Below are 22,831 nucleotides of genomic sequence, written 5' to 3' on the forward strand. Positions count from 1 at the left end.
ATAAAAAAGATATTAGTGCCTATTCAAGAGAGAAAATGTCACAAATCTTGGGAACAGTTACTAATTGGTAATAACCTATTTCTGATTAAAGGCTAACATGAAAATATATCCAGAACAAAGATATGCAAACACTTCAATGCAACAGAAGTGAGAATCCGGAAATAAACCCTAACGTTTATGGTCAACTGATTCTTGACAAAGATTCCAACCCAGTTCATTGGGGAAAGAACAGTCTTTTCAACAAATAGTACTGGAACAACCATGTGACACATAATAAATTTAGGCCCTTGATTCACACCCTACACATACATAATTTACACATTTACTATCTACTGATCTTTAACAAGGGCAACGAAACCCACAGTGGGGAAAAGGAAGTCTCTTCAATAATGGAAATGGATATCCACATGTAGAAGAATGAAATTGGTCCCTTAACTTGTACCATATATAAAAATTAACTAAAAGTTTATTAAAGACTTAAATGTAAGACCCAAGACTGTAAAACTATTAGAAAAAAAAAATAGAGAAAAGGCTTCCTGGCATTGGTCTAGACAATGATTTTTTTGGATATGATCCCAAAAGCACAAGCAACAAAAGCAAACATAGACAAGTGAGATTTCATCAAACTCAAAAACTTCTGCACAACAAAGGAAACAACAATCAAGAGACAACCTGTCTTACAGAATGGGAGAAAATATTTGCAAACCATACATCTGGATAAAGGGTTAATTCCAAACTACAAAAGGAACTCAACTCAATAAAAAAAAAAAAAAAAAAAAAAATTCTATTAAAAAATGGGCAAAATATCTGAATAGTCAGTTCTCTAAAGAAGACATACAAATGGCCAAAGGGTATATGAAAGGTGCTCAACATCAATAATCATCAGAAAAATACAAATCAAAATCACATTGAGAGATCAACTTACATCTGTTAAATGACAATTATCTAAAAGACAGGTAAGTGTTGGCAAGGACACAAAGAAACATGTTGTGTACTGTTGGTGGGACAGTCATTACGCAAAACAGTACCAAGATTCCTCAAAATATTAGAAATAGAACTAGATCCAACAATCCAACTTTGGGTATATGTTCAAAAGAAATGAAATCATAGAGATACATTCACTCCTACCTTCATTGCAGTACTATTCACAATGACCAAGATATGGAAACAACCTAATTGTTTGTCAGCAGATGGATGGATAAAGGTCACTAAATTTTTAATCCAGTCTTAAAAATAAGGAAATCCTGCCATTTGGGTTAGCATGGTGGAAGCTGGAGAACATTATTCACTTATATGTGGAATTCAAAAAGTCAAACTCCTAATATCAGGGATAAAACAGTGCTGGCCAAAGGCTGAGAGTAAACGGAAATGGAGTGATATGGGTCAAGGAGTACAAAGTTTCAATGATATAGCATGAGGAAGTTCTGAAGATCTAATGTCCAGAACTAGGACAGTAGTCAATAATGTATTGCATACCAGAAATTTGCTAAGAAAGTAGATCTTATATCTTCTCACCACAAAAAAGAAAAAAAAAAAAAAAAGGCACACACACCTCTGTGAGGTGATACAAGTGTTAATTAGCTTGATTGTGGTGATCATTTCACAATGTGCGCATGAATCAAATCATCACATGTACACTTTAAACATAGACATTTTTATTTGTCAATTATACTTCAATAAAGCTGGGGAAAATAGAAAATGAAATGATCACCAAAAGGTAAAAAAGAAAAAAAAAGTAACAAAAATGATTTCTTTGTGCCAGCTGTCACAGTGCCTCATCTGACTCTCCAAACTTGACTTGGATGTTCCTGTCATGTAGTTAGATACTCCTATCAAGTAGAGTATAAACTAATCATCTCTGTTTGGTTGGTGCTAAAGAAAGAACTAGGGGTCCAGATCTGACAGTCTCTTCCAGAGGGCTTTGCCATATAGCTGCCGGCAGGATGAGAGTGAGAGTAACCCACCCCTTGAAGACTGGAAGTGATGGAATATGTTACTTAGGATCCTGCCAACTCCCCTATCACTTATGTATAATGAATGATAAGGAAACACTCTAATTGTTATGATTATCATTAGTATGTCTCAGATATAATTCTGTGTTTTATTTACAAATAAAAACTTGTCAATTGGTATAATTTACCAAGTACAGATACTTCCAGTGGAGAGAACTCAATGCCCTCACAACAGCCACTCCATCTACATGTAGTGAGAGAACATAGGTAGAACCATAATCATGTAGCCATGTCATAGAGTGACATTATTCATACTTACATGATAGACTAACTCTAGCAAGACACTAGAGGATACAGTTTGCTACCAACATGGCCTGACTCTTTCCTCATACGGCTGAGTCAGGAGCTCAAAACCGTTGCAACAGAGAACGTGATGTTGAGGTAGTTTTCTAGACTGTGTATCAGGGGAGCCAACCCAGCTTCAGACAGACTGATTAAGTGATATGTGACAGCCTGGTACCCAAGTCAGCACTAGCAAGAATATGAGTTCTGGATCAAGGTAAACTATAGAGTCTCCATAAAACAGAGCAAAAGCAGGGACTGGTCCTAGAACCTTTCTTACCCTAAAGAAAGTCAAGAGGATATTTTTTAATCTATCTTTCTTTATCTAGAGATGAAGCAGAATGCTCTGATGTGGACAATCTGACACAAGCATTTCAATGTTTCCACATTCATGCAGTTGCATAAAAACAAGCATAACAAAATGTTAAAAGCACTATTTCTTTTTTTACTCAATAATGTAAATAACAGGAATTGAGCTCCCTTCCATCCCTGGCTCCATCCTCAATCCCCACCCCAGGGGACAGATTCAGTAATAGGATAAGGATCAGGGATAGAGTAGGAGGTCTGCTTTGCACATTACTTCAAATAATTTTTTAAGTGGAACATTGCATGAGTTCTTTTAAGGAGCCTGAAGACATTTACAAATCGCCACACCATACTGGTACATAACCAACCACAGGACACGAGCCACAGCAGGGCCATCAGAGACTGAATCTCAGAATTTCAGGATGCAATATCAAATCAATATATACCTTGTAACCTTGTTCCAGCTTCCTTCCTGACCAAGGGATGAGGCATTTGAATTTGGTGGAATGAATCAGTACTGAAGACAGTATCACCAGAGATGGACGCTTTGTGATTGGATTAAACAATATCACCTGCCATGAGCTAAAATGGCTTATCTGATAAAGCACAAGATTCCGATATTGAAAGATGATTAAGGAAAGCAGCAGCACGTTAAATATTAAGCATTTCTTGGAACGTGATCACTGTGCTAGAGGTTACCACTCCATAGAAAATGAATCTTAAAAGAACCTCAAGGTCTTTAGCTCTGAGACTCTGTTGAAGGATAAAAATGTATCTAAATGGGTCCAGAACTGATGCGAGAAGGAAACACAACTGCTTGAGGGTGCTTTACTTCTCAGACTCCCAAATATTTTCTTCCCGCCTCCGATGCTGTTACCCTCAAATACCATCAGCTCCTACGGAAATACGGTTAAATGTATCATCTTGGCGACCTTCAAATTATGATACTCTTATGAGTTTGTATATTGTTCCTATTTGAACAATTATGTATTGTTCATATTTGAAAATTTGCTCTTCTACCTCTATAAAATTATTAGAATCTCTGGCCTTTCATAATGCTACAACAAATGCTCTATTTAGTCTTTAAATACTTATTGAATACCTACTGTGTGCCAAGTTCTGTTTTAGGCATTAGAGAGGTAAATTCATGATTAGCAGGCCTTATCAGCACTTGTGAAATGATTAGAGCCATGATTTCACCAGTATTCTACTTCTCCTGCTTCAAGTCCATATGTCTACTCAATAACATCAGGGACCATCTAGTTGCCCACCACAAGTTCCCTATAACCTATATTCCTCTAGCCTGCGAGGATCTCCACACCCATAGCACCTGATTGCTTCCTCTCCTCAAACAATAATGGTCAAACTTATCAGTTTCCAATCAGAAATTTCTATTTTCAACTACTTACCAGTATAGCCATCCCTATCCTATGCAAGGTCCAACTGACTTCCCAATTTCTCAGATGTGCTCATTTCAATTTTCTACCACTGTGATCTCCAAATAATTCATGATTGAATAATATTAGTTTAAGGCACAATTAAAGCTCATAAATTATGTTATTTATAATTGACCCTAATAACACTAATAATATGACCATCCACTTGTGGCTCCATTTATAGAAAAATGTTTGCTCGTCATTTTAACAATCCTTCAAGCACTCTCTTCTTTTTCTTCTTTTTCCTCTCTTCTTCTTCCTTCTTCCCCCCACTTCTTCTTTTTCCCTTTCTTCTTCTCCTCTTCCTCCTCCCTTTCTCCTCCCCTTCTTCCCCCTCCCCCTCCTCCTCTCCTCCTCCTCCTCCCCCTCCTTCTTCTTCTACTTTGTCATCTTCTTCTTCTTCTTCTTTTCTTCCTCCTCTCTTTCTTCTCCTTCTCCCCCTTCTCCTCCTCCTTCTCTTCCTCCTCCTTCTCCTCCTTCTTCTTGTTCTCGTTCTCCTCCTCCTCCTCCTCTTTCTCATCCTTCTTCCTCTTCCTCTTCCTTCTCTTCTTCTTTTTCCTCCTCCTCCTCCTCCTCCTCCTCCTCCTCCTCCTCCTCCTCCTCTTCTTCTTCTTCTTCTTCTTCTTCTTCTTCTTCTTCTTCTTCTTCTTCTTCTTCTTCTTCTTCTTCTCCTTCCCTTTCTCCTCCTCCCCCCTCTTCTCCTTCCCCTCCTATTCCTTCTCTTCTCCTTCTTTTCCTCCTTCTTTGAGAACATCCTGAAAGTCCAAATTTTCTATAGAAGCTTTTACACTACCTCTAGAATTATTTTTTTAAGATTTTATTTATTTATTTGACAGAGAGCAAGAGGGAGAACACAAGCAGGGGGAGGAGCAGCAAAGAGAGAGGGAGAAGCAGGCTCCCCACTGAGCCAGGGGCCTGATGTGGAACTCAATCCCATGATCCCAGGATCATGACCTGAGCCAAAGGCAGTGACTTAACCAACTGAGCCACTCAGGTGCCCTCTAGAATTATTTTTTTAAAAATAGAATTATTATGGAATCAGCACACTGTCCAACATGCTTAACATTTTGAAAATGCATTTTATGTGTTCATATACATGAAAGAAAGTTCTATGCTTCTGATACTAATTGAAGTGCTTATGTTCATTACTCCACTCTATATTATTATAGACAGTTTCTTGTAAGATTACATAGTAAGTGGTAATCTATATTCATTACTTTCAGCATGAAAGCTAAGAAAAGGACATAAAGGTAGAAAAGGGCCACTTTCTCCTTACTCTACCACCTCTGTGAACATGATGACTTGGAAGGGAAAAGAGACTCTCCAGAAGAAAAAGAAAAGAAAGTAGCAAGTGAAGATTTCTCATCTTGGGTTCAGTTGGTGTTGGATTGTTGGCTTTAGGGAGAAGGGGGTTGGAGGAATTTCTTGACAAGTGAGAGGTTCTTTTATTTCTATTAGATAAAACACATGACCCAGAAAAGTTGGGTTTAGTCATGGATGATCTGCTAGGACTTGGCACCCTTGAGAAACCACACCATATCTCTGCAACTCAACTCTTTTCACATGCGAAATGAAAGGGTTATGCTAGGCAGTTCTCTGACCCCCTCAGAATAGGGCTATTATTCGTGGTCTCGGGTGAACCGTATATCTTACCTATATCATGACATAGAAAGGTCTGCCTACATCATAATCCCCTCATCTCCAATTGGTACCTATTGATATTCCAGGAGCTGGAAGATGTTCTGAGGCCTTCAGAATACTCTACCATGATAAGCAGTAACAAAAAGCAGTATGAATAAAGGGTTTTGTTTCACTGCTAAACCTTAGCACATACCTTATGAATCATCTAAGATACTATTGGAAGCTCTACTTAATGGACAATAAATTATATTTCATTCCCTCCCAGGTAACATTAACAATTAACAATGTAGAAAAACAACCAATATTCAGAATCACAGATATTTGCAGAACAGCACATTATCGCAGTTTAGATTAATCCATATTTAAGTGGACATTGAGGACATTAAAGATTAATTCAAGTTTTCACCTAATTATTACATAGGGTCAAAAAGGCAACCAAGATAAAGAAGAGGGTGGGCAGGTGAAATAAATTACAATCCTTGCTTTAAAGTGCAATTTGGATTTAAAGGTACAAAGGGAGAGAGTAAGATATTTATGTGGAGGATGTATGTGTTGAAAAGATAAAGAAAATGGAGCCAGTCTCATCTAAGGGTATTCTTCAACTGAGAATGTAGTGAAACCCCTCATGTATAGGCACAAACCCCCCACTCCCACATAGAAGAATGCCCAAAATATGGGTCCATACATTCTGCAAGTTTATAGTCAAGTTGGTGAGAAAACAAACTACTACTCAACCCACAGTTAGGAAAACTATAAATGGTAGACCCTTGGAGACTCAAAAATTCATATAAATCGAGAGAGAGAAAAGTTGCCTACAGTCTGGAATTATTGGATTCCCTAAAGAGCAGCAGGGTAAGTCAAAGCATCAGTATTGGAACTCTGACTCTAATTGTGCACTTGCCGTTTTAGTGCCCTGGGTTGCCTTTGTGACAGAATGGACACCTTCGAGAAGCCCAGAAAATTTCTATATTGCAAGTGAAGTATATGAATATACAAGTTGAGCACATGAACATTTTAAGTGCTTATGGAAAGAATAATATTTTTGGTAATAGAAATGTTGGTAACCAAAGGAGAAAAGGGTCGTCATTTTGCCATGAAGAATTCCAATTTAGGATGGTTTTAGTCTAGCAATAATGTCAGGCTCTTCCCACAGTTAAAACACAGACTCAATTAGGAATATGCCCTGTGGGCATTAGGTGCAATTGCCATCCTAGGGACAAACTGCTCTCAATCAGCACAGAAAGAATTGCTGCTGTGCATCAAGCTTACAGCTCCATTCACTAACCTAGTAAAAGCTCCATAAGGAGCAGCATCTAAAACACAGGCAGATTCCATTAACAGTTGGATCAGACACATAAAAAGTACTAAACTTTTTAGTTATTGGTACTGTGCACAGTCTAATAGAAGAAAGAGAATAGCATTTGCTTTAGAACCATCTTCCAACTATCTCCTTCTACGTCCATTCCCCTGAATAACCAGAATGGTCTCCTATTTGGTCCCCTCTTTCTGACTCACTATGAGCCCAAACCTTCAGTCTTGCTGTTAGACTGGTCTCCCCAAAACATAGCAGTAATCGCGCTTCCTTACCCTGCTCAAAAGCCTTCCATGATTCCCAGCCCACGCTATGGTATCTAAAATACCATCTGCATTTCCTATCTTGTTTCCCAAATAATTTTAGTTTAAAACTCATGTTCTCTGCATAGATCTCTAAATTTTGACTTTTGCCATGATCTGCTCCCTCCCTCACGTTGGATGCTCTCTCGTCGTCTTCCTCAGTCTCTTTGTGAACGTTTTAGAAATATGTCCACAAATTCTTTGACATTCCTCCCTTTGAGAGGTAGGACCCAATTTCTCTCCTCTTGTATTTAGAATTGACTTAGTGGCTCACTTCCAACAAACAGAATGAAGCAGAAGTGATGGTATGACTCTTGGCCCACCTGCCTAGAAATGTATCTAAAATCATGTAATTTTAGATCCATATCTGTCTTGTAGAATTTCATATCTCTATTATAATGATACATATAACTTGCACAAGTTTTTCCCTTATTAAAGGTTAAACTCCTTGAGGAATTGGCTCCAAATTTTTCCTCTTATAAAAGAAGTTAGGAACACACACACACACACACACACACACACACAGAGACATGGTAAATATTTGTTGAGAGAACAACCAGCTAGATTCTAATCTAAAGCTTCTTTATTTACTTGAAAACCTATTTGTGTTTGTTGTTCTGATTTTAATAAGGAGTTATATATAACTGAAGAAGCAAGACAGTATAAGAAATACTTAATTCTTTTTTAATTTTATTAACACGTAATATATTCAGGGGTACAGGTCTGTGAACTGTCAGTCTTACACAATTCACAGCACTCACCGTAGCACATACTCTCCCTAATGTCCATAACCCCACCACCCATCCTTCCCGCCTCCTCCAGCAATCCTCAGTTTGTTTCCTGAGATTAAGTGTCTCTTATGGTTACTCTCCCTCCCTGGTCCCATTTTGTTTCATTTCTTTTGCCCCTCCTGTCCCCCCAAACCACCCCCCCCACTTCTCAAATTCCTCATCGTATGATAATTGTCTTTCTCTGATTGACTTCAAGAAATACTTAATTCTTTCATAACTTTGACAAAAGAAGAAAACTGCTCAGAGAGAAATAATTAGCATATTCAAATTTACCAAGCAGATGAGGTAAATGGAGTTAAAATATCACCATTTCGATGTTAGTCCTTGTCCAAAGCAAGGTAGGAACTTAGAGGTATGGAAATCAAGAGACAACCACATTCCTCACCAAATAACAAAGTGCTCACCAATTTTTCTTTCAAACTGAAGACAGAAACTTGCCTCTTCCACATTGTTTGTGAGCTGACATCATTCCCTAGACCCCTTCCAGCCCCCTTGCTGTGGTGTCCGATTCGCTGTACCATATTAACTGAGAATCAACAGCAACATATGAAAAGTGAATAACCATTTTTGATTGTTTGTAACTAAAATCCAGGCTTCCCCCTTCCTCTGAGTAATGGAAAATGTGAAAACTGATTATGAACTGAGCATAAAATGTTCAGAGCATTTGGCTTTTAAAAAATGAAAGCACAAAAATCATTATGCTTTGTTGGAGCTCTCCACACAGAAGTGTATAAAGGGAAGGATTCTTCCTGCCAGCCCTTGTCTTTGCCACTGGTAAGACGACATGCTGTCAGAGCCATCTCTCTTGTTTCTTTTGACATATTTCCAAAGTGTCTATTATCAACCAATGTTCAGCCGTCAGGGCAGCACAGATTCGGGCAGTAATAGCCTAAGTAGGCAAACCGTACCTACCTCTTATGCAACTAGATTTGATCCTTGATCTGAGGCAACCACAATAAACCTATTGAGACCTTTTGTACAGGGATAATTGTTTTTATAGTAAATCAGTATCCATTTACAGGTTATTATATACTGTAAAACAAGGAATATGCTGTTTATATGTGGACTATTATGCATTCCTGACGTGTAAGACATCAACTCAGCTGCCTCCCCTTTCCTAAGCAACAGTGACAACAACAACAAAAAAACAGTGAGTTCCTGAGTTTCAGCTGTTTCCAGCTTGCTTTCAAATGTTAAAATAACATTTTTTCAGTTTAAAGGTCTTATAAGGATTTTTTTTTTAAGTGTCATTTTCTTAGTTTCCAAACTCTAGTCTATGGTTTTTGACTACCTCTATTCCTACCCTCTGCTCTTGAAGTAGAGGGAGAATTTTAAGAGACTGAAAGCCTTTTGAGTAGCATTGAGTAGCATTATTCCCACTCCCAAGCATCAGACAATAGAGCACCTCTGCATTATTTTCTATACTAAATAAATGAAATAAAGATTTAGGCAATAATTCAGAGAATTTAATCAACATTAGCCGTCAATATGGGTGATTCAAAACGGTATAATCTTAGACCTTGGTAGTAAAATTTTTAGCCTGGATTTTCCAGATAAATAACACTGTATTTCCCTTGGTCAGTGTGGACAAAGCTTTAAGGTAAAACTTCGCTTTTTGCTTTTTCAGTAGATATACCTGCCTTTCAAATTGTCACTCTCAAAGCAGCATATTCTATCCAAACCAAACTAATGGACTCTAATGCACTGGTTGTTGCTAATTTTCCCTATGGGCAGCGAATATAGGCTCTTCCACATCCAGCATCTTGGCTGTGTTAATCAATCTCACCTTAAGCCCTATTGAATTTTAACCGGCCAGAGAATGACAGTAACAGCATAGCCATAGATTAAAGCAATGCTCATAACACGACCTCCTGAAATGAAAATATGAAGAGCTAGGACAGCAGAGAAACAATCACACAAAGATAATTCAGGTGGAAGTCAAGAGGAAGAGAAAAGTGGCAGAGGAAACAGTGTGGTAATACGAGTTTCCTGTGGGTGTGTGAAAAACACCGTGGGAAAGCAACCATGGGTCCCTAACATACAGAATAACAGATGTGGTTCTGAGGCTGTTTTTTTTTTTTTTTTTTTTTTAAACCAGGCTTTGTGGAAATGATAAACCTAAAATATTTTCAGGTTAAGAAGAACTTCAACATCCCATTGATCTGTGGATTGGGGCACACACAGATCCGTCGCTCTCAGAAGAGGCCTAGATATCTTGACTTGCCTGGATCATAGCTGCAGTCCTGAATAATAATAGTGTCCTCTTTCACCTCAAAAATTATCTGTTTAGAAAACAAATTATCTGATCACCCTAAGTTACCATGGCTTAATATTTAGAGAGAAAGAAAAATGACATACTAAATACATGTATAATCTTAAAATCATCTCATCTACTTTCCTCATTCTCATGTTCCTCAGACTTGGTGAAAATAACCAGTAAATATACTATTTCTCAGAAAGCTTCAACCTGACACTTCTAATCCAGCTAACACACACACACACAGAGAGAGTCTTTTTTGGTGGTGCCTCTTTGGAGTTGTCCAAACTATTCCTCAAACAAGAATTGGCTCTTGTCTGACAATCAGTGTATCACTTTAGCCAACACCAAGATCGAGACTCACTGACTCATTTTGTTTTACTCACCCCACTTCATTCTACCTCAGTAGAGGCAGATCCTACAAGCAAAAGTACCTTATTTAATGTTCATTATATCAATTTGCTCAGAAATAGCTATAAGTTGGATTGAATAAAGATAAACAGTGACAGAATACGTTGTCCACACCCTGGTGTGCTTGAGAAGACTCTGGCTGTCTGCCAGCAGCTCCACTGCACTGGGCTGCAGAAGCTGGAGAATATCTCCATCCCAGCAGCTCACAATACCCCCACCCCTCCACTTGAAAGGCACTGGAAACTCTCAAGTTACGAAGAAAATTCTTGGCTTCATTTTTCGCATCTATTTTTAATTTCTTTTCTTTTTCTATAAACTCTTGTGAGTCTAGTGAGTCTTCTTAACTTCTTCTGCCACCGTGTGTGAAACATACAAACAACCAAAGATGGTTCTTGCCTGCATAGATCTTAACAGAAACCATGGAGCTATAGTACTGAGCATGATCTAATAACTGATATGAAGTAGAGACAAAGTATTATTACGGTTCAAAAGAAGGAAGAAATCATTTCCATGGCGGGAGGAGGCAACTAAGAGAAGAATTGGCACTGGTTCATAGCTAGTGCTGGAAATGTTTTGGGGAGTCGTATAATCAGGTTAGAAAATGGCAGAGAACTTGAGGAACAGGGACAGGCGATCGGGTGGGAACAGCATCAATAAAGGACTGGGGGTTGGAAAGTGGACATTAGGATTGAGATAAAACGATAACGCAAACTAGCAGAATGGCTATGTTGGGGTAAGATGTGTCGCATCTAAAGAGGGTAGACTTTTGATATGCCTGTTGCATCTGAGAAGATACAGATCATCAGGGTTGGGGATAGATACCTGTGATGTTATTGAAAATGTACACGATTACTAACTGCTCATACAAGTGCAGGCATGAATCGCCTCCTACTGAATACATTCATTCACACAATGGCTGCTTTTTGCTCAGACAGAGAAAATCAGCCAGGAGCTCCAAGGAGACCCCTCTCCATTACAGCTGCAAACCCTGAGAATCAGAAGACAAACAGCTCCTGTAGAATTCTGTGCTCGTTCAGGCAGCTGTGATGGAGGATCACACATCCCAGCTCAGATCAGCGGCATCTGCAGATCTGGTGCTTAGGAGAGAAGCGGAGGACGGGAACCGCATAGGCTCCCCCAGCCTCAGTGACAGCCCCATTTTCCCCACTCTAGGTCTCCATCAGTGTGATTGACATACAGAACTGTTCATCTCTCTCCTCCCCAGGGAGGGAAAGGGGGAGACCGTGCAATATTGTAGAGTGAAAAGTGGTTTTATACGCATCATCTTAATTTCCAGTGATGGAGAAAGAAGAAAAAAAACAAGAATTCTAAGTAGCAGACAAAGGTTCAAGGTTAATTTGATTGGCAATATATGAAATGCCACTTACCTCAGGCCATCTCAAATTGCCCCTCATTCTCTCCACAGTGAATGAAATGATTCTTTCCAAAGACAGGGGCATCAACTGATAATGGCTGCTATTACATATTCATACGCCACTTTACATTCTGTAGCTTACTTGGCAGGAATTCTTACAAGTCCCTCTTCACAGATGCCATGTCAGAGGTGAGGTGGGGATGAGGCGCGCTCCCGCAGGCACTTGCAGCGAACAGAGGAACCAAGCCTGAAGGGCATGTGGGGAAGCGAACCCCACCTGGCGTGCTGGTAGCCTCTGCCTCCTCTGCTTGCCCTCCCAGCCCAGCACATACTGGGAGATGGCTTTCCAGAGCCCTGGGACTTTATACAACATTAAGGTCCATTGGCAGAACACACAGTTTTAACAACCAAGAGTACTTCTCAGTACTGGGAGGAAGATGAAAAACAGCATTTTGTGCCTTGAAGAATTCTCTTTTTACATGACGGATAATTGCCTCATCCAAGAGAAACTAAGAAAGAAAGTTTGGGGTTTTTTAAGTTTAAAAAAAATAAACAAAGAAGTCATCTCGTGAGTGGCTACGTAGAGTTGAGATCCCCAGTTCTGGTGGAACCAACAACACACGCCCCTCGATCCTGAGCCCAGTGAAATAGAGCTAAGTCGGTTCTACACACATTTGCTGTCTAGTGGGCAGGAGGCACAACATTGGCAACTTTCATCCCCGCACAAGCCGGTTTACCCCACACAAAGATACAGCCACAGAGTTCCTAAAAAAGCCCAAGGAAATCTGAAGGGAAAATACGGATGGCTCAGTGCACACTCATCCCAACGTCAAAAGAAACAAAGCACAGGGAATATTTATACAGAATCATTAGCTTCACATTTTTAAACCATACTATTTCTCTCTGTCTCTTTCTCCATCTCTCTGTCTCTGTCTCTGCCATCTCTCAGTTATTTAGTGACACGGCCAATTGCTAAATTGCTTTCCGTGATTAACTCTCTTCTTTCAAGGTCAGTGATTGCCCTTAGCGTGATGACAGTGCTCAAGGTTAACGCACAATTCAGATAAACCCTGAAATGTTGACCTATCATAAGCGCAGTGTAATTAAAAGGTGTGCCTATGCCTGAGCCAACTGTTTGAAACATGTTTTCTAGAAACCTAATGTCTCTGAACTTACCCAGAACATCTGTTCCTGAATTTCCTTCACAGGCCCATTGTTCAGAGCAATTTTCATAAAGCACTAAAAATCTGCATAAAATTAAGGACAGCAAATAAGCTTGAGCTTACTTTTTTAACGATCTTTAAATAACAATTTCTGATTTAAAATTAGGAGGAAAGGACTTTCTATTTACATATGGCTGGAAGAGATAAGGTAGATTTGAATACTTTAGGAGTAAATGACTGCCCTGTTAGTAGACTCTGTGTTTTGACACGCAGTGGCATTTCTTGAAGGATTGTTCCTTAGAGTTATTCTGACCACAACTGTTTTCAGCGTGATTGATTTTTTTATTACTAATGGGACTAGTACTCCCAGATACATAACCTAGAGAGAGAAGATAAGAGAGAAAGAGATATTCCCACTGAAACTGTTCTAGAATAATCTTCCCTCCCTGCCTCTGAGCATCATTCCAGGATGCCAGGGTACATTTTTGACCATGAAAGGATCAGGAGGTGCTCAGGGGCATTGCTTAAGGAACAAGAGGCAAAATTCTCATCCCGAGAGAACAGCTGATTCATCCAAGTTCAGCAGTACATCAGAGTGGAATCGTTGAAATTGAAGAAGGAAACATGCTAAGAATGAGAAATCCGTCTGGATAAACTAAACTCATTTTGAAAAACAGCTATCAGCTATAGAAAAGCCTAAAATAACCACGTCATCCAGAGTAAAGCCAGGAATTAGTGGCCAAATAGACCTAAGTTCTGAGAGAAAAGCTCGGCCAGCTAGTGACTATGGCAATCTATCCTACGTCTGTCAGATCCAGAGGCAAGGAAGGAAGCATAATGACAGTCACCAAACCCATCCTGGACCCTCCAATGTGTGAGCTCAATTGCAAAAATAACGTTATCTTTCTGGATGTTCTCCAAATTTTAAAATACTGTTACTCATCTGTAAAATGGAAATCGTCGTAGCAACCTGCTGTGGTCGCCATGGGAATTCTGTGAATAGAAAACGTAATGCCATGCCACTCAGTGAGCCGTCAACAAATGGGTTTGCCACTGCTGTCACACGTCTCACATTTCACTCTTCAGCATTTAACCATGAGAGGATTTTACTTGGAAAGAAGTATGTTTGATCATAGCCCCTTTTTTTCCCATTTACCCAAGGAGTATGTGTTTGGGTACCTTCTCTGTTCTAGGCTCCGGGCAAGGTGATCAGAGTCAGGCAAGTGTGTGCTTTACCTGGCCAGGCAGCATCAGCTTACAAGTGGGGAGCCCCTGCAGGCCCAACCTTTAGACAAAAGTGGTTCTTTCGGCAAAACATAAATAAATAAAAATTTGATTTTAGTAACCTAAGTACGGTCTCTCTCAAAACCATCCAGGTGTACTCCAAGGAAGTATGCACTGAACAGGAATGAAACCAGTCAGTTTGCGAGAACCTATAAGCCTCTGAAAGTCAGGAAAATGAAAAATAGAAACTCACATAATGGAAAGAGAGCCTCAGGCAACACTAAGCCATTAGGACTGATGGTTATTCCGGTGCCAAAGACTCAGATGATGAAAACGTCATCTTCCAGCCCTGTCCTGTGTTCAGTCACATTGGCCCGCAGCCACACCCCTGGTTCGACTCCCAGGCCGGCCTGCAATGCACATTTGGCTCAAATACTGATGCATATGCTGCCTCGCCAAGGCCTTTAAGTACATGTGTGGGTTCTAAGTGATAAGCAAGTGCTTGCATTAGCTTTAGCTAACCCATTAAGCCTTAAAGAAAAAAAATGCAAGACTAGCTTTTGTGGTCTTCAATCCTGACCATGTTTTTCCTTCCTTTAAAACATTCTTCTTGATATCATTCCCTAAAAGAACCCAATTTTATTCACAATAAAAATTTGCTGTGCACGATATCCTTGTTTCCTAATAATTATTCACAATCTTTTGGAAGAATTTTTGTTGCTCTCATCATGAAGCTAAGCCTCCCCAACCTCTCATTTTTGCATTTTGAATATGGGTGCAAATTTTAAATTCATCAAACCACCCATGGCTGAGCAGAGCATTGCATTAAAAAGCTTGCACCTCCCCTTTCCATCAGTTTACATGTTTTGTCATTTGTATCCCATACCTTCCTAAATTTCATGCTTTATTTGCATTAGTACTAACTTTTCCACTTAGATTCTGCTTTTGTAAGTACTCAGAAAAAAGAAAAAAAAAAAAAAACATAAAACTCCATAGTAACACCAAAGCAGGAGCTCTCTATGAAATGGAATGTTACCAATAATGTGGATGAAAAATAAAATCTAATAGTGAATTGTAGGACTTTGTAAGTACCAGGTAGGAAGGAAAGCATTTTATACATCTTACCTTGTTTAATCTCTAAAACAATGCGATAAAAACCTGGTGTCATCACACCCACTTTATAGATGAGAAACTGAGGCTGGGAGACACTAAGCCGTTTGACAAAGGTCACAAAACTAAGAAGAGACCAAATTCAGAGTCCCATCTGTCTAGTTCCGCGACCTAGCCTTTTAAGCAATACACCACGTGTAGAAAATTTTATGTGCACTTTTATGCATGTGCTTTCATGCAAAATAATTTTCATTGTTGAGGCAGCCAAAGGAAATCCCTACACAATGGAATAAAGGCTTTGGCACTTTTCAGCCTCTTTAAACTTTCATTTTTTTTTTCCTTCTAATGGACCCCTTGCTATTGCTTGGTTTCCATTCAATCACAGTTAGAATGTCATAAAAGTGGTAATAATACAAATGATACTGAAGGGACACATGCAGCCCTAACAAAAATCCATGGGGAAAACAGAACAACAGGAAAGTCCAGTCAAAAGGCCCTCACCTCGTAGTGGCTGCTGCCTGCCCGGCACCCTGGCTTTGCAGCCATCCACTGCACACAGCAGAATGAAATTTTCCATCTCGAAGATGTCATTATGGGCCTCCTAGAACAATCTGTGTAAGGTCATATTTGCATAAGTCAAGTGTTCCACAGTCTGTACGGCGTCTTTACCTAATGCAGGATTAAATCACTGGCGTAGACCATAATTAACCCTCCAGATTGCCTTAAATGCCAGCCAGCTTTCACTAAAAGAAGTAGCCAGAACATGGAAGGAGTGAGGTGGAGAACAGCAGTCAACACACAAAAGTCACCAGAGCTCAGAAACCATTCAAGAAATCCCCTTTTATGCCCCATACCCTTTTGTTTAGTAAGTTAGTACAAACAAAGGAAAAGTAAGTGTGTGAGCTGGCAACAGAGGACCAGGCATGAAATTGCCAGACTGTCATCAAGGCAACACAGATGTCCTTTAGGCCGGTAGCTTCCCAACTGAACTTCCAGAAGCCCTGGCTTCCTGACTCACAGCTGCCTTAGGAGTAAGAGCAAAAGGTCCAGTTAGGGTGGCAACAGTTCTTCAATGTCTCCCTCAACCAGTGTGATTTCACTTGATTTCACTTCTATCTGTTAGGCATGCTGAGGTTCCATGTATGACCTGACTAGAAAGAGTATCCGATGCTACACATGAAGTTGGAACACCACTAATTCAGGGCAACCTTGACCTCACCTACATGCAGATGGTCCCGGTGAAAGATTTAGTATCCTGCTCATTGAGTGAAGTCTGGAGAGTGGCAAAACCTAGACTGGAAACTAAGTATTTGAATTCCTGCTCCAGTGCTCAACCCACCACACCTTGAATCTTTGGTCCTGACTTCTGTTCTTTCTACTCCTGCCCTGGGACATCGAGGGTTATCTTTTCCAATTTGGGTAAAAGCATAAATGTGATGGTTTATGATGGTTCCTTCATCAAACCTTTACAAAGTGGGCAGACCAATGACCCATGAAAGGACATGGTCTTTGGAGCAGGCATACCTTCAGTGAACTATGTGCGCCTCCAAATCCTGTGTTATATGTCTGAGCACACGCATATGAATCCATCTAGCCGTATTCCTTCAGCAACTACATTGTATAGTGCACTAAGCTTTACCAGGCACATGTGCATGTTTTGTCTCTACGTAGAAACTGGCCCTTTTGGGTGCCTGGGTGGCTCAGTGGGTTAAGCCGCTGCCTTCGGCTCGGGTCATGATCTCGGGGTCCTTGGATCCAGTCCCGCGTCGGGCTCTCTGCTCGGCAGGGAGCCTGCTTCCCTCTCTCTCTCTGCCTACCTCTCCATCTACTTGTGATTTCTCTCTGTCAAATAAATAAAAATAAAATCTTTAAAAAAAAAAAAGAAATTGGCCCTTTTGCAGAGAAGTGGGGAATTATTTATCCTACTGGAAATGTTGAAATCTACAGTTAGATAGGGCTTTACAGATGACCCAATCCAACTCTTTCAGTCTATTAGTGAGAAAACTGAAACCTAGAGAGGTTAAATGTTAAATTAAATGATGTCATTAGGTCAACACTGAAGACCAGACCAACTGATTCCTAGCACCCTTCCCACTATACATTCCAGTTGTGTGCAGTCATACCTAGAGACTTCAATGGCCTTAGCACTCCTTGAGATCTTGTGGTCCCTTCATAGCTGAACACATTACCTGGCATACAGACACTTGATTGCTCAAAGCAAAGTTATTTGCGTCCTTGTAGGAGTACCTGTAAGGACCTGTGGGAACATTTCCTATAAATTATCATAAATCCTCGTGATTTCCATCATAGTACCTATCACAGTGTTGTGATAGTCATTCCTTCATTATTTAAGTAAATGTATTTATCTCATGCCTGCCTGTCTTCCTTCCTCCCTTCCTTCCATGTCTTTCTCCCACATGAAAATACAAGTTCCAAAAGGGAAGTTACTAGTTCTGTCTTGTTTATCATTTATTTCCAGACACAATTTCTAACACAATGGCTAGAATATTGTAGAAGCTGAATGAGTGAATGAATGAATGAATGAATTTCACAATGCCATAGAATATTTCTCTTGCTATACTTCTAGTATTTAAGCCATGCATACATGGTGTTAATAAGTTAGGACCTTCCTGAGGGTTATGTTTGTGCCCTGTTGTGTTGACAATACCTAGCTTATGTCTTATCAAAACAAAGAAGGTTGTCAATAAATATTTGCCAGATAAACAAATTTATTCATCCATCAATAAAATCCAACAGTCTTAGGTAAATAATAGGTACTCAGACACACTTACTGATTGCTATCTGATTAGTTGGTTGGCTATTTGATTGATTGATTGACTGATTGATTGATAAAGATCCATAAAAATCCCATGTTTGCAGGGTGGTGTCTTTAGGGAGCCATCTTACCATCACAGAAAAACCTAGTGTTTTCATGAGAACCAAAACATGTTATTTGAAATATGATTCCTCTAAATTTCATTCTTCTATCCTCCCCTTTCTTCTCTACTAGCCAAAACAGAAATATATCCCTTTTGTGGAATAAGTTCTTACTCCTATTCAGGACACTGTACAAAGGTAAATCATTCAAGAGCAGGTTAGAGCAGCCTTCCTCTATAGACGTCACTTCAAGTTCATTGAATCATTACTTTGAAAACCAAAAGGGGGCCAAAGTTCAGGGTAACCACTTATGACTGTGAGCATCATGGCATATAATAAAAGAGTCATAGAGCTACCGTTTATTGGATTTGAGGAGGTCATTCTGAGTAGGGCTCAAGGCTAAGTGCCTAAGTGTATCACAGGTAATGCCTTGGATTTGTCAGTACCTTTTAAGAACATCTTTGCAAAGCAGATGACAGCCATGGAAAAGAGAATACACACATACACACATTCACAGAGACCTTTTCCATGAACATCTTGGCTTTTCTTTTGAAATTTTATGTCTATTCTATAAAATGCAAACATAACAGAGGCAGTTGCTCAGCAGCTACTGAGGAATGAAAAAACAACAGGAGTTGGTCTTTGATCTTTCCACCATATTCCAGTAGAATGAAAAGAACACACTCTACTTGGAACCTGGTGTGTATGTGGACACACAAGCACATATATTGTATCTGCTATTAGCCCTGCACTCGAGGGAAACTAGGGATCAATTGGTAATTGAGATCTGCTACCAATTTCAAACATTTCATGTAATCATTTTACCCTCTTCCTTCCCTATAAGTCTTGTTAAAATATTATTAAAGCTGCTTTTTTCCCTGTTTCTCCCCATCTATTGATACAGGAGTTTTAAAGGCATGAACTCACCAAGAGGCAGGCACCATGACATAACACAGCAAAGGTTAAATAAAGGTCTACATACTACACAAACCATCGTTCAAAGCCTGCATCATCAAAGGCTACTCATGGCTAGACTTTGATGGCTAGGTCACCTAGTAGATGGGTCAGTCACCTACTAGATGGCTCCTACGTGAAGGGTACAATATCCAGCATGCTCGATACTCCATGTATTTTGGGTCTCAGCAGGAACCTAAGGTAATAGACAAACGTATCTGGACACATTCAGTGAACTGGTATGGTGAGCCCATCAGGAGCCTATTTGCAAGAGCCACTAAGGTGCTGCCTCTTAGCGACCTCACCAAAGAGAAGAGGAGGCAGGCAGGGTGTGCATGACCTGAAGGAAAGCCTCAGCATCAGAGTGTTTTCAGTTGGAATGAGGCCTGCAGAAAGAAGGCACTGTTGTGGGGAAGGAAGGAAACAGAAAACAACTGTTTCTCGGGGCGCCTGGGTGGCTCAGTGGGTTAAGCCACTGCCTTCGGCTCAGGTCATGATCTCAGGGTCCTGGGATCGAGCCCCGCATCGGGCTCTCTGCTCAGCAGGGAGCCTGCTTCCTCCTCTCTCTCTGCCTGCCTTTCTGCCTGCTTGTGATCTCTCTCTGTCAAAAAATAAATAAAATCTTTAAAAAAAAAAAAAAAAAAAACTGTTTCTCGAAAACTACACTGCTTAGGCAAATACCCCTTTTCCTCCTTCCAGAACCGACAATGATGATGATAAAGATGGGGGAAGAGTGATCCAGAAGCCAGTTGAGAGCTGTCATTTTCTACTTCACAATAAAATGAAATGTGGCTCCCATCACTCCAGAATTCTGATCTGCAAATATAGCAAAGCCCAAAGGCTGCCTTGTTAAAGTGGAGGGGTTGCATTAGCATCTGGCAGCAATAGACACACTTATAAGCACATCTGGGGAATTTCTGAAATAGTCAAAGTCCTGTGTGAGCATCTTGGGACAAGTGAAATTTGGGTCCGCATTCACAGTAAAGTGTTCACATTTGTACCCACAACACAGGGAGGTCGGAGTCGTCTCAGGACATATATATCTCCCTTCATAATACCTAAGAAACGTAAATAACCATCAGATATAGGTGAGTTGAGATCTATAATCAAGATCTCACATGATCAAGTGCAGACTGCATTTTCACAAAATTTATTAGCTGTCCACTACACATGAGGACACTCAGCTAAGTGCTCTGACACTGAATCACAGAGTTTAAAAGATTTTTAAAATATGGTACTCTTTGATACTGAACACAATATATTACTGATTGTATATTTGCATACAGTCAAATATAAGAACCCCACCTCCCCAACTTCCAATTTGATGTCTGCCAACTCCAGACCTGCACGCCCCTTCCGTCAACCAAATAAGTCAGTTACAAAGGAAAATGCTGTTCAGTAAACCTATGCAATTTACTCTCAAGAGGAAGTAATTAAGGTACCCTCAAGGGAGAACTGCAGGCTTAGTATGATAAACAAATTTAGGGTCATTGATTTCAAGTTTAGCTACCTGCTTTTCCCCTAGCAAACAATAGCATAAGAAGTGACAACTGACAGCAACGGGGGACCACGCTGAGAAACCAAACACTATGACGGTCCCGTGTCCTTGATTGAGGTGATGGGCTAAGGTACCTCCAGGACCCAAGGGCACATGCATGTCAAAACATGTCAGCACAATGTCCTATGTTTGGCCAACATCTCCAAGTCAGCCCAAGAAGGGAGGTGGGGTACCTTCTGTCTCTTTTGGTGACCTGCATGACATGTGGACACACCACCTTTATGATTCTCATCATATCTTAAATAAATAAATAAATAAATAAATAAATAAATATTCTCATCATTTCTCTAAAAATATGTGCAGTAACTTACAGGCTAAACCCGGGATTTCTTTCACAAAACTACCGTGACATGCAGAGAAACGAAGACCTAGACCTCCTGGCCTGAGTTAAACAGAAAGTTAGAAATAAAAGCAAATGAGAATCCAGGTTCTGATACCTGAGTGGGGCATGAATGGCAGTGACAGTGCTTAGAACCTGAACAAGGTTGTCATCTCCAGCTGCACATTTGGCAAGTGAAATAACTGAGATCTAGAGAGAAACGGGACCTGCTCAAGGTCACAATTCAGTGAACAGTAGAATTGTGATAAGAACGCAGGTCTTCAGGATTCTGGTATTACATCCTCTTCATCAGAATATGCTGTCTCTCTCCTAAAAGAGTTTAATAGAACTTCCATCCCACAGGCTAAAAGCTGTCATTCAGGCTCCCTCTCACAACTGGCATACTATTTGAAGTAGCTACTGCTTCAGCTTGCCTTCATCTAAGTAAAACCAGAGTAAGGAAATTGGCTGGATTGACTCACTATAAGCAAATGTACAGCTTTCAATACCTGAAGCAGATATTTTAAGCAACTGCTTGCCACATATGTCTCAATTTGAGAGATTTAATGAGGAGAAATCATGCCCTACCCACAAACTATGAGAACAAGAGTCTTAAAGGAAATGGGAGACAAGCATATATACATACGTCTTGCTTTTCCAGTGTTCAAACATTTATCAAGAACCTACTATGTATCAGGGCTCTGCCTATAGTTCAAGTACGCTAAGATATTAAATGGAAATGGCTCAGCGTCTCAAAGGGTGACCCCAAGTCTTCTAACAGAGCCTGTGAAATTTAATAATTGGGAGGCTATCACCAAATCTCATTTATTGCTGCTTTAAATGAAATAGATCACAGTTAATAAAGAGTCTGCAAATTAAAGTAACCCAGCAGTCTTAACTAGCAATTAAAATGACTTTTTTTTCCCTATCAAAGGTGAAACCATATGCTGGAGCAGATTTTGTCACGTACAAGATAAATGAGCAGTTTGGCTCAGTGGGGAATAATTCCAGTTCATACTGAAGGATCACTCTCAGTATCAAAATCTTGTTCTCTCAATGTCAGGATCCTGATACTGATTACCTGAAGACACAGGGGCTCAAGGGCCTTCCCTGGGGGAATACAAGCACAGATATGCAATCCCCCTCATTCCTCCTCACACCCTCAGAGCCGTAAAGGGAAAAATGGAAGTCTGATACTATCTAGGTTGTGTTCAGAACCTCAATGCCATCAAAAGCTTCACCTCCCTCACTGCTATCTATGGGAGCACCCAGCGCTGTTCCAGATGTTCATAGGGAATGGGGAGCAAGCTGGGAGGGACACATGCCTGCCAACATCTACGCCACATGGGTGCCCATTTTATTCTGCCAAAAGATCCCTAAGAACATGATGGAGGGAATAAAATGAACTCTGGGAAGTGCTAATCATCTTCTAGGAGAGAAGAAGTTAGAGGCCCATGAAGCTGGACATAATGCACACGTAATATTAACACAACAACATGCA

Source organism: Mustela putorius, unplaced genomic scaffold (assembly GCF_011764305.1).
Source record: "Mustela putorius furo isolate JIRA1106 unplaced genomic scaffold, ASM1176430v1.1 tig00000551_pilon_pilon_pilon, whole genome shotgun sequence".
NCBI classification, from domain to species: Eukaryota; Metazoa; Chordata; class Mammalia; order Carnivora; family Mustelidae; genus Mustela; species Mustela putorius.